Source organism: Callithrix jacchus, chromosome 3, assembly GCF_049354715.1.
Source record: "Callithrix jacchus isolate 240 chromosome 3, calJac240_pri, whole genome shotgun sequence".
Taxonomy (NCBI): Eukaryota; Metazoa; Chordata; class Mammalia; order Primates; family Cebidae; genus Callithrix; species Callithrix jacchus.
In genome coordinates, this window is record NC_133504.1 from 99,352,009 (window position 1) to 99,361,133 (window position 9,125).

Here is a 9,125-nt window from a genome sequence, read left to right on the forward strand (position 1 = left end):
ACTAACCAGATCTGGGACTTCCTATGTGATTGATTACAGGGTACATATTTGGCTTTCTCTGGCTGGTCCTAAGTTGGAAGCAGGGACAAATTTTAGGGACACTGTCAGTTATTAATCAAGTCCTCGCCATTTTGGGCCAATTGTTATAGGGATTATTATTTGAATTCTTGGACTTATTACTGGAGATAGTGGTCTGACTTCCTACAAATCTGACTTGTAGATAATAGGTATGATTTCCAAGGGATGTGGCTACAGATTTTAGGTCAGAGTTCTATTTTCATATATGTCTGGCCATTGGTGCATATATATATGGGGGAGGCAGAGAGAGAAAGAGAGAGAGAGAGAGAGAGAGAGAGGGAGGGAGGGAGGGAGGGAGGGAGGGAGGGAGTCTCTCAAATGCTTTAAAATTATCTTTTGGGAGGCTGGAAAGCCTAGGGCATTTAACCATACACTTCAAGCTCCCATTGATTGTTGTTGCTTTGAGTGAATTGGGTGGAGCAGACTCCTACAGTCAGTTCTAGAAAAAACCCTAAGGTAGAGAAGAGACACAAAACATTTGAGGTGTTTAGCTGTCAGCATGTTGGAACTGTCTCCTACAGGTGACCTATTCATAAGTTGATTACATCTGCATAGACCCTATTTTCAAATAAGGACACATTCTGAAGTTCCAGGTAAAGAGGAATTTTGGGGGAACACTATTCAATGCAGTCCAGGAGGTAAGTATTAACTTGTCCAAATATAATTCCCTGCAGGGTGGCCTCCAAAAAAAAGAAAAGGAATTGGCCTTTTACAAAGCTCTATGAAAACTGGCCACAGCTAAACATCAAGGCAGTGAATCCTGGTCAACCATAAGACCTGCATGTAGGCTCCTAATTATGCCAGGGTAAGGGCTCAAGTTTGTTGTGAATATAAAAGCTGAGTTCACAGACAAGCACTGGAGCCAAGGTTTTGCAATATCATCTTGTTATAGTATCCCAGTCCCTGATCACCTGGAGTAGGAGCCAGTGCTTCCAATCAGGCATCTTAAAAGTCTGTGCACCAGGGATTAGGAGCCCTATCCTAGAATGGGACATTAGACCATGCTAGCACTCTGTGTTCCACTTTACATTGCAATAGAGGACTGCAAGCTTGTTACTGCTCCTGTTTCCATGAACTTTCCCCAATAAAATTCGTTCTAGCAGATCCGGTATGTGTACTGACTGGCCATTGGTCCTTTTTTGCATAATAATATATTATTTTATTTAATTGCAGCACCACTCTCTGAGGTAAATGTATAGTCATCACTTTTCATTTCATTTAACTGAAGCTAACTCTTTTTAGCTCATTAAGCAGAAAAGGGAGTTTTTAAAAAGACTATTGGTTAGCTCAAGGAGTATATGGAGCTAGGCTTTAAGTTAAGCTCCTAGGAACAATTCTGAAAATCACATGGCAAAGTTGGCCCAAAGAGGAAACTGCTGCTTCTGTTACTGTCTCACAGAGCGCTAGGGAAGGTGCTGCCAACTCTCAACTCCCTGTCTGGGCCACATCTGTGCCTGGAACTTGACCTTAAAATCACTGAGAAACTAAACTGCATATAGCGTTGTTGCTACCACCAAAAGCAGGCAGCAGTGTTGTCCACCGTACCAGAAAGAGGGATTCTGACTGGAGCCTTCTTCTCCCTGTATGCAAGATTTTAAAACAGTCCACATAAACTCTGTTACTTACCTGTCAAATTCTTACAGGTGCGACTCTCATAGAAGAAGCCAAAGTCACTGTCATGTCCCTAGGCCCAGCAGTAAGAGAGGCTGAGAATTCAGTTTTCTGCATTCTACTGTGTGGAAACAGGACTCTAAAGACCGAGATTTTCCAGTATTGTAAAATCATTTTTGAAATATGCTGGGTAGTCAGAAAACATGACAAATATCCATGTCCAATATAGAAAGTAACTTTATTTTATCTGTGAGGAATCTGAAAATCAGGAAATTTCAATAACGTGTCTAAAATGTTACACAACCAAAAAGGGTAGAGTCAGGCTATAAATCCCGGCCTATCGAACTTCAAACCTCACACTCTTATTCACTGATTTTTTGGTCCAAACCAAAAACATATAGACAAGTACACATTCTCATACATGGAATTTTAAAATAAGAACAGTTGTTATTATTACCAAAGAGTATTGACAGTATTGTTCAAATGGGAATATGTAGTGTGCCTCTGCTTTTTGTGTGGGTTTTTTGGAGGTGTAGGGGAAGTCTGCTCACAATCCCTTCTTTATTCTTCTGGTAGTAGCAACTCTTCCTTTGGAAAGCCATCACTCTCTAAATACATATAGACCCAGTGGGACCGTTGTCACAGCATTCTCATTACATTCTTCAGGAGTGGTTGAAAATTAGGCTGTCCGACTGTTGACCTCATTCCCTTGACCATAGTTATTGTCTTAGGGATGGGCGTATTACACAAGCTGGGCCAATAAGAGTTCTTCCTGGTACTTTTGCTAAGTTAGTGTTCTAAGAAACCCTCTGTGGTTGGCTGAATAATCATCTTTTCAAGCATCTTGATATCTGAATCCCTAGAACCTGTGAATATGTTGCCTTACACCATAAAAAAGCTTTTTAAGATATGATTAAATTGAGAATCTTGAGATAAACGGACTGTCTTGAATTATCTGGGTATTTCATTTTGGGTGTGCTTGACATAATCATAAGAGGCCTTACAAAAGAGAAATAGGAGATCAGAGTTAGTTGAAGGTAACAGAACCATGGAAGCAGAGACAGGAATGTTGCTACAATCCAAGGAATGCTGGCAGCCTCTAGACCATGGAGTAGTCAAGAAACAGATTCTCCCCTGGAACCTCTAGAAGAAACTAGCCCTGCCCACATATCAAGTTTTAGCCCTGTAAAGCTCATTTTGGACATCTGAGTTCTGGAACTTTAAGAGAATAAAGTTTTGTTGTTTTAAGTCACTAAGGTTGTGGTCATTTATTAAAGCAGCAACAAGAAAATCAATACATCTTCCCAGAACCATAAGAGAAAGAGGCACAGAGAGAACAATGAAGGTGATAATAATGATGGTGATAATACTATAGTTTGAAACCTTTGATTTAGTTGTGTCTGAGCCAACACCATCTCCATATATTGCAGTTAGCAGGCCTATACATTTCTTTTAAGGGTCAAATAATTTTTATTACATTTCCACTACTGAGAACAAAAAGAGTCATGACAGCACAGGGTAACTATTTCATTTCCAAAGTTGCCAATTTGTAAAATATAAGGATCAGCACCATAAGACAGGGCGAAATATATATATATATATTCTCCCTCTGTCGCTCTCTGTATATATGTAAGGAAAATGAGAGTATAAAGCAAACAATTTTCTTCTTTCCTTGCACACGGGTAAAATGGATTAATTGAAAAAAGAACGTTTTCTGAATGCAGTAGTACATTCAAACTAAAACATTCAGATAGAGACAGCATTAGAAATGAAAAATGCTAAAAAGATTTCTAAAGGCAATAAAGTTAATGTTTCAGTTAGTACTGAATTGAACTTGCTATTATTGTCTTTGAATAAAATAGCAAGCACTTACCTTGTGACTCCTTAAGGATCACCAATTTCAAGAGTGAAGTTGATATTATGGCTAAATACAAATTTTCTTCTTGGTTTAGGAGAATTCATTCCCCAGAAATATTTGACTAACGTTGAATTTAAAAAGGAGTAGTACCTAGATCTTTAGGCAGCATGATTGATTGCAACCCAACATATGGTAAATATAGTAGACAGTTTTACCTTAATAAGTCACTTTAAATAATATAACTTTTATCTAGTTTGGAAGGCATTGATTACTTTAGTTATATGTGCAAAAGCAATTTAAGCAAAGGAACACAGGTACATATTTACTTTGACAAAAAGATGGTTTATTTCTATGTGGAAAGTTTATCTTTATTTTCATTTTGGGAGGCAACATATAGAGAAAGAAAATATACCGGATTGAATCAGTTTTGCTAATCAGAAGAATGAAAATGTTACAAATAGATTTACTCTGTCATTTAAACATAGGTAAAAGGTGTTTTAAACTTGAATTCAATAGTGATTTGAAGGGCTGGCAGCAGTGGCTCACGCCTGTAATCTCAGCACTTTGGGAGGCTGAGGTGGGCGGATCACAAGGTCAGAGTTCAAGACCACCCTGACCAAAATGGTGAAACTCTGTCTCTACTAAAAATACAAAAATGAACCAGGCGTCATGGTGTGTGCCTGTAATCCCAGCTACTCAGGAGGCTGAGACAGAAGAATCACTTGAACTAGGGAGGCGGAGGTTGGCAGTGAGCCAAGATTGCACCACTGCACTCCAGCCTGGGAGACAGAGCAAGACTCTGTCTCAAAAATAAATAAATAAATAAATAAAATAAAGTAGTGATTTTAATGTTCATACTAATTTTACTTTCATGTAATTTAAGTGATCTGAAGTTATATAACTTTTCTTATTTATTGATAGTTTATTATATACTAGACACTGTGCCAAGAACTTTATATATGTTATTTCATTTCATTGTCATAGCAACCTAATGGAATAGGTACTATTTTTATTTTATTATATAAAGAATAAAACTGGAGCTTTGAGAGATTAAGCATCTTCCCCAGTGTCACACAAGTAGAAAGTGGAAATGGTAAGTTACAAATGTGGACAGTAAGATTCTACAGCTTGTACTTCAGAGCCTACTCCCTAAACCAGTAATACCAAACCAACTCCAACCTGAAATTTCATATACTTTGTTTCGCTTATATTCTTCTGGTATTTCTGCTGTATGTTCTAGATATATACCTGTTTGTAGAAATACATGACTAATAAAACTGTCCTATGGACATACAAAAATATTAATTTTGTTAAATATCATAAAGGATGCAATATCTGCAATAAATTATTTTTATTTTTTATTTTTTGAGACTGAGTCTAGCTCTGTCGCCAGGCTGGAGTGCAATGGCATAATCTCGGCTCACTGCAACCTCTGCCTCCTGGGTTCAAGCCATTCTCCTGCCTCAGCCTCCTGAGTAGCTGGGATTATAGACTCATGCCACCACACCTGGCTCATTTTTGTATTTTTGGTAAAGACAGGGTTTCACTATGTTGGTCAGGCTGGTCTCAAACTCCTGACCTTGTGATCAACCTGCTTCTGCCTCCCAAAGTGCTGGGATTACAGGTATGAGCCACCACACCTGACCTTTAAGAAATTGTTGTTCATGGAAAAAAATTGGACTTTGTTTTTCATGGAAAAAAATTACAATTTTTCTATATCATTAATTGATATTATTCTAAACTAATATTTATATACGTCCTTCCTCTTAAATATTTGAGTTTCCCAGGGTTGTGTCCTAAGCATGTTCTCATATTCTACTTACAGAACACTACCTGAATGATTGCATCTGACTTCATAATTTTAACCACCACTTATATTCAGATAACTTACAAATCTGTCTCAATAACCTAAACCTTTCCTCTCAGTCCAGTTGCTTAATGATCATCTCTGCTTAGCAGATCCACAGACACCTTAAGCATGATTAAACCAGAATTCATTATCCCTTTCTTCTTGACTACACCTTTTTTTATTGTGACCCCCTTCCCCACCCCCCCCTTTTTTTTTGAGACAGGATTTCACTCTGTTGCCCGGGCTGGTCTCATATTCCTGGGCCCCAGTGGTCCTCCCACAGAGCAAAGTTCTAGGATTACGGGCATGAGCCACCACACCCAACCTTGTGACCCTCTCAATCCCTTTTTATTTTCTGCAAGCCCTGTTCAGCTAGTGTTGCCTCTATCCATCATCTAAGCATCCTTAATTTCTCCCCTCTCTTTTGCAACTTTCTTACATATCCAATCACTAAATTCTAATAATTCTACCTTCCAAATGTTCTCTTATTTTTCTTTTTGTGTTTGTCTGGAATAGAAGAAAGTTCTGTGGTTCATATTTTCATTATCTCTATACTAGCTTTTCTTCTCTGGTTTCCTCTTCTTCACAGACATCCTGCCCAGAGACAGATCTAGAGGATTTTTTACTTCTGACCAGATAGACTAGTCTTGTGTTTGTTGTTGTTTTCAATTTTCAAAGGAGAGCTTTATTTCTCATAAAAGGTTATAGCTGGCAGGGTGACCATTCTAATAGGCTGAAAAGTTTGCACAGCCTTTGGGTGAAAATCAACACTTGGAGGGAGGGGAAAAAGGAACAGGAATTTATGCTGAACTAGGTGGTTGAATAACATATTCAATAAGTTATAGGAGTCCTGAATATTTGTGAATTCATGAATAGTTATAAAAGAAACACATGCACATGCGCAGTTGAGCTTCATTAATCTTCATGGATACCATGTTTAAAAGACAGCGGTGTTATCATAACTCAAGGGTGGAGTTTTCCACCCTGTGATGTCAAAAAGTGAAGCAGAGGACACAAAATCTCTTACTACACATTCTCACATTCTCCAAAGACTAGCCAGAACCACTCGTTACCGGTGGTCTCTCAGGCAGAAAAGGAGGGCAGTTTCAGGCACGTGGTTGAGGTCAGTGGCGCAGCCTTTTGAAAGGGCTGCTTTTTGTTTACCCCTTAGATTAAAAAAGGCTAATGGTGGTTAGTGAGGGAGATAAGGTATAAGGAGGTGTGTCTGACCTCCAATACCGTCATGGCTAAGAACCCAGTTTTCAAGGTTACACTGGTGTCTTCTTGGCCAAGAGGTGGTCTGTTCAGTCTGTTGGGAACGTAGAATTTTATTTTTATTTCTAATTTTCCTCCTTTGTCTGAGATTAGCCAGAGGCAGCATCTACAGCAAACCTTTTATTTTTTCCCATATTGTTGCCAGGGTGGTGTGGCTACTTATCCCAGTTTCAGTCTGTCCCTTGGTGGCACCTGGAAGGTCAAGGGACTTAGAGTTAAAAGACTTACAGCAAAGTAAACATTCTAGGCTAGAAGGGAATGGAGGTGGACAGGTACTCCTCAACCCTTAAAACCTTTTAAGCAACACAGGAGCCAAAAACTAAAGCCAAAAATAAGATTACAAAATTGACTTATTTATAGAGTTTACGAACTGAGCTACTGTAATAGTGGTTTTAGTTAGATTAATAGCAATTAGCTATATAAAACTTATACATTTTGCTAAACCATTAAAGCTAAGGAATTTAGAGACTTTTCTTGTGCTGCAACCTTTTTTGTGGTCTCTTTAGCAATTTGTCCTAAAATGGTCAATAAAATATTTTTTGTCATCTCTATTTGCATAAACTGCACAATTGGGAACAATTATACCCAGAAGGCTCTGTCACTAGGTATCTTGCTATCCTCTTGGCAATTCTCTTTTAAGTAAATAGACTAGCTTTTATCAGACCTACCCCCCATGTCAACAACAGCTTTAAAAGAAACTGAATAAATTTAACAAATAGGTTTGAAAATATCAGAGAGCTAGGCAACTGGGAACTAGGCACCTATCAACTAAGATCTTGGAAAGAAGGCATAGCAATTGAGATTTTTGTTGTTTATCCCCTAACAGTCTTTGTTGTTTATCCCCTCAAGGAATTTGCTGATTGTGGGTGATATAAAATGAGGGGATTAGAAAACAAACAGAAAGCATTGACCAAGAGATTGATTAAGCAGGATTTTTATCAGTCTCATGATGCTGGGGAAACAAAATTTGGAGTTCTGGGGCCCATCAGTGGGAGGTGACTCTTGTAAACACTCCAGATTTTTTGTCAGAACCTATGGAAGGATAGTCCTAGAATTAGTGCAAACTGAAAATATAGAGCCATTGCAAAGGGTGAAACTCAGCTGTTAGGCTGGGCATGGTGGCTCATGCCTGTAATCCCAACACTAGGATGTTGAGTGGAGAGGATTGCCTGGGGCCAGGAGCTTGAGACCAACCTGGGTAACATATTGAGATCATATCTCTACAAAAAAATTAAATCAAGTTTAATTTAAAAAAATAAAAAAAGAAACTCAGCTTTGAATCAGTATAATCCTAGAGTATATTCAGGTGATCTAGCTCTATTCTACCGCCTACCAGGAAAATAAAAAGTAATGTTCAGAGAAACAAAACATCATTGAAAGCTTTAAGTTATTACTATACCTTTTCATACACAATGCCCAATATTTAGTAGAAATCTTTAGGCATACCAGGGCACAGACTAAATGACCATATCACAAGAAAAAAACAGAAACAGGCCAGGTATGATGCCTCATACCTGCAATCCCAGCACTTTGGGAGGCAGAGGTGGGAGGATTGCTCCAGGCCAGGAGTTCAAGACCAGCCTGGGCAACATAGAAAGACCCTGCCTCTGAAAAAAATAAATTAGCTGGGTATGGTGGCACGTGCCTGTGGTTTCAAATAAATAAATATACAAAAAGAAACAGATAAACAAACACATAGGGATCCACATAATGTGTTTCTTGCACATGAGCTTCTTTTTTTCTTTTTTGAGACAAGGTCTTGATTTGTCACATAGACTGGAGTGCAGTGGTGCAATCATGGCTCACTGCAACCTTGACCTCCCGGGCTCAGGCAATCCTCCTATCTCAGCTTCTGGAGAAGCTGAGATTACAGACACTCACCACCACTTCCAGCTACTTTATAAGTTGTTTAAATAGAGACAGGGCCCTACTGTTTGTTACCCAGGGTGATCTCGAACTCCTGGCCTCAAGAGATCCTCTCACCTTGGCCTCTCAAAGTCTTGGGATTACATATGTGAGCAAACACACTTTGCCCTATGAACTTTAAAATAACTATCAATTATTATGTTCAAGAAAAAAGCATGAAAAGGTAAAGACTTTCGATTGAAAACTGGAATCTATTAAAATGTTGTGGAAATTCCAGAAGTAAAAATTATAGTAACTCAAATAAGAATTTAGTAAATGGGCTTGATAGCAGATTAAACATGGTTTAAGAGAGAGTAAATAAACTGGAAGAAAGGCCAGAAAACAAATCCAGATTGAATTATGGTGAAAAAAGAGGTCAGAAATGCAGAAAAGAGCATAGGAGAACTGTGGGACATGGTGATACGTTCTGATGTACCTGTAATTTGAGTTCCAGAAGAAAAGGAAAGAGAATAAGCAGAAGCAATATTTAAAGAGATGTTGGCCCAAATTTTCTAAAAGTTATGAACGACATCAGGTCACAGAATCTAG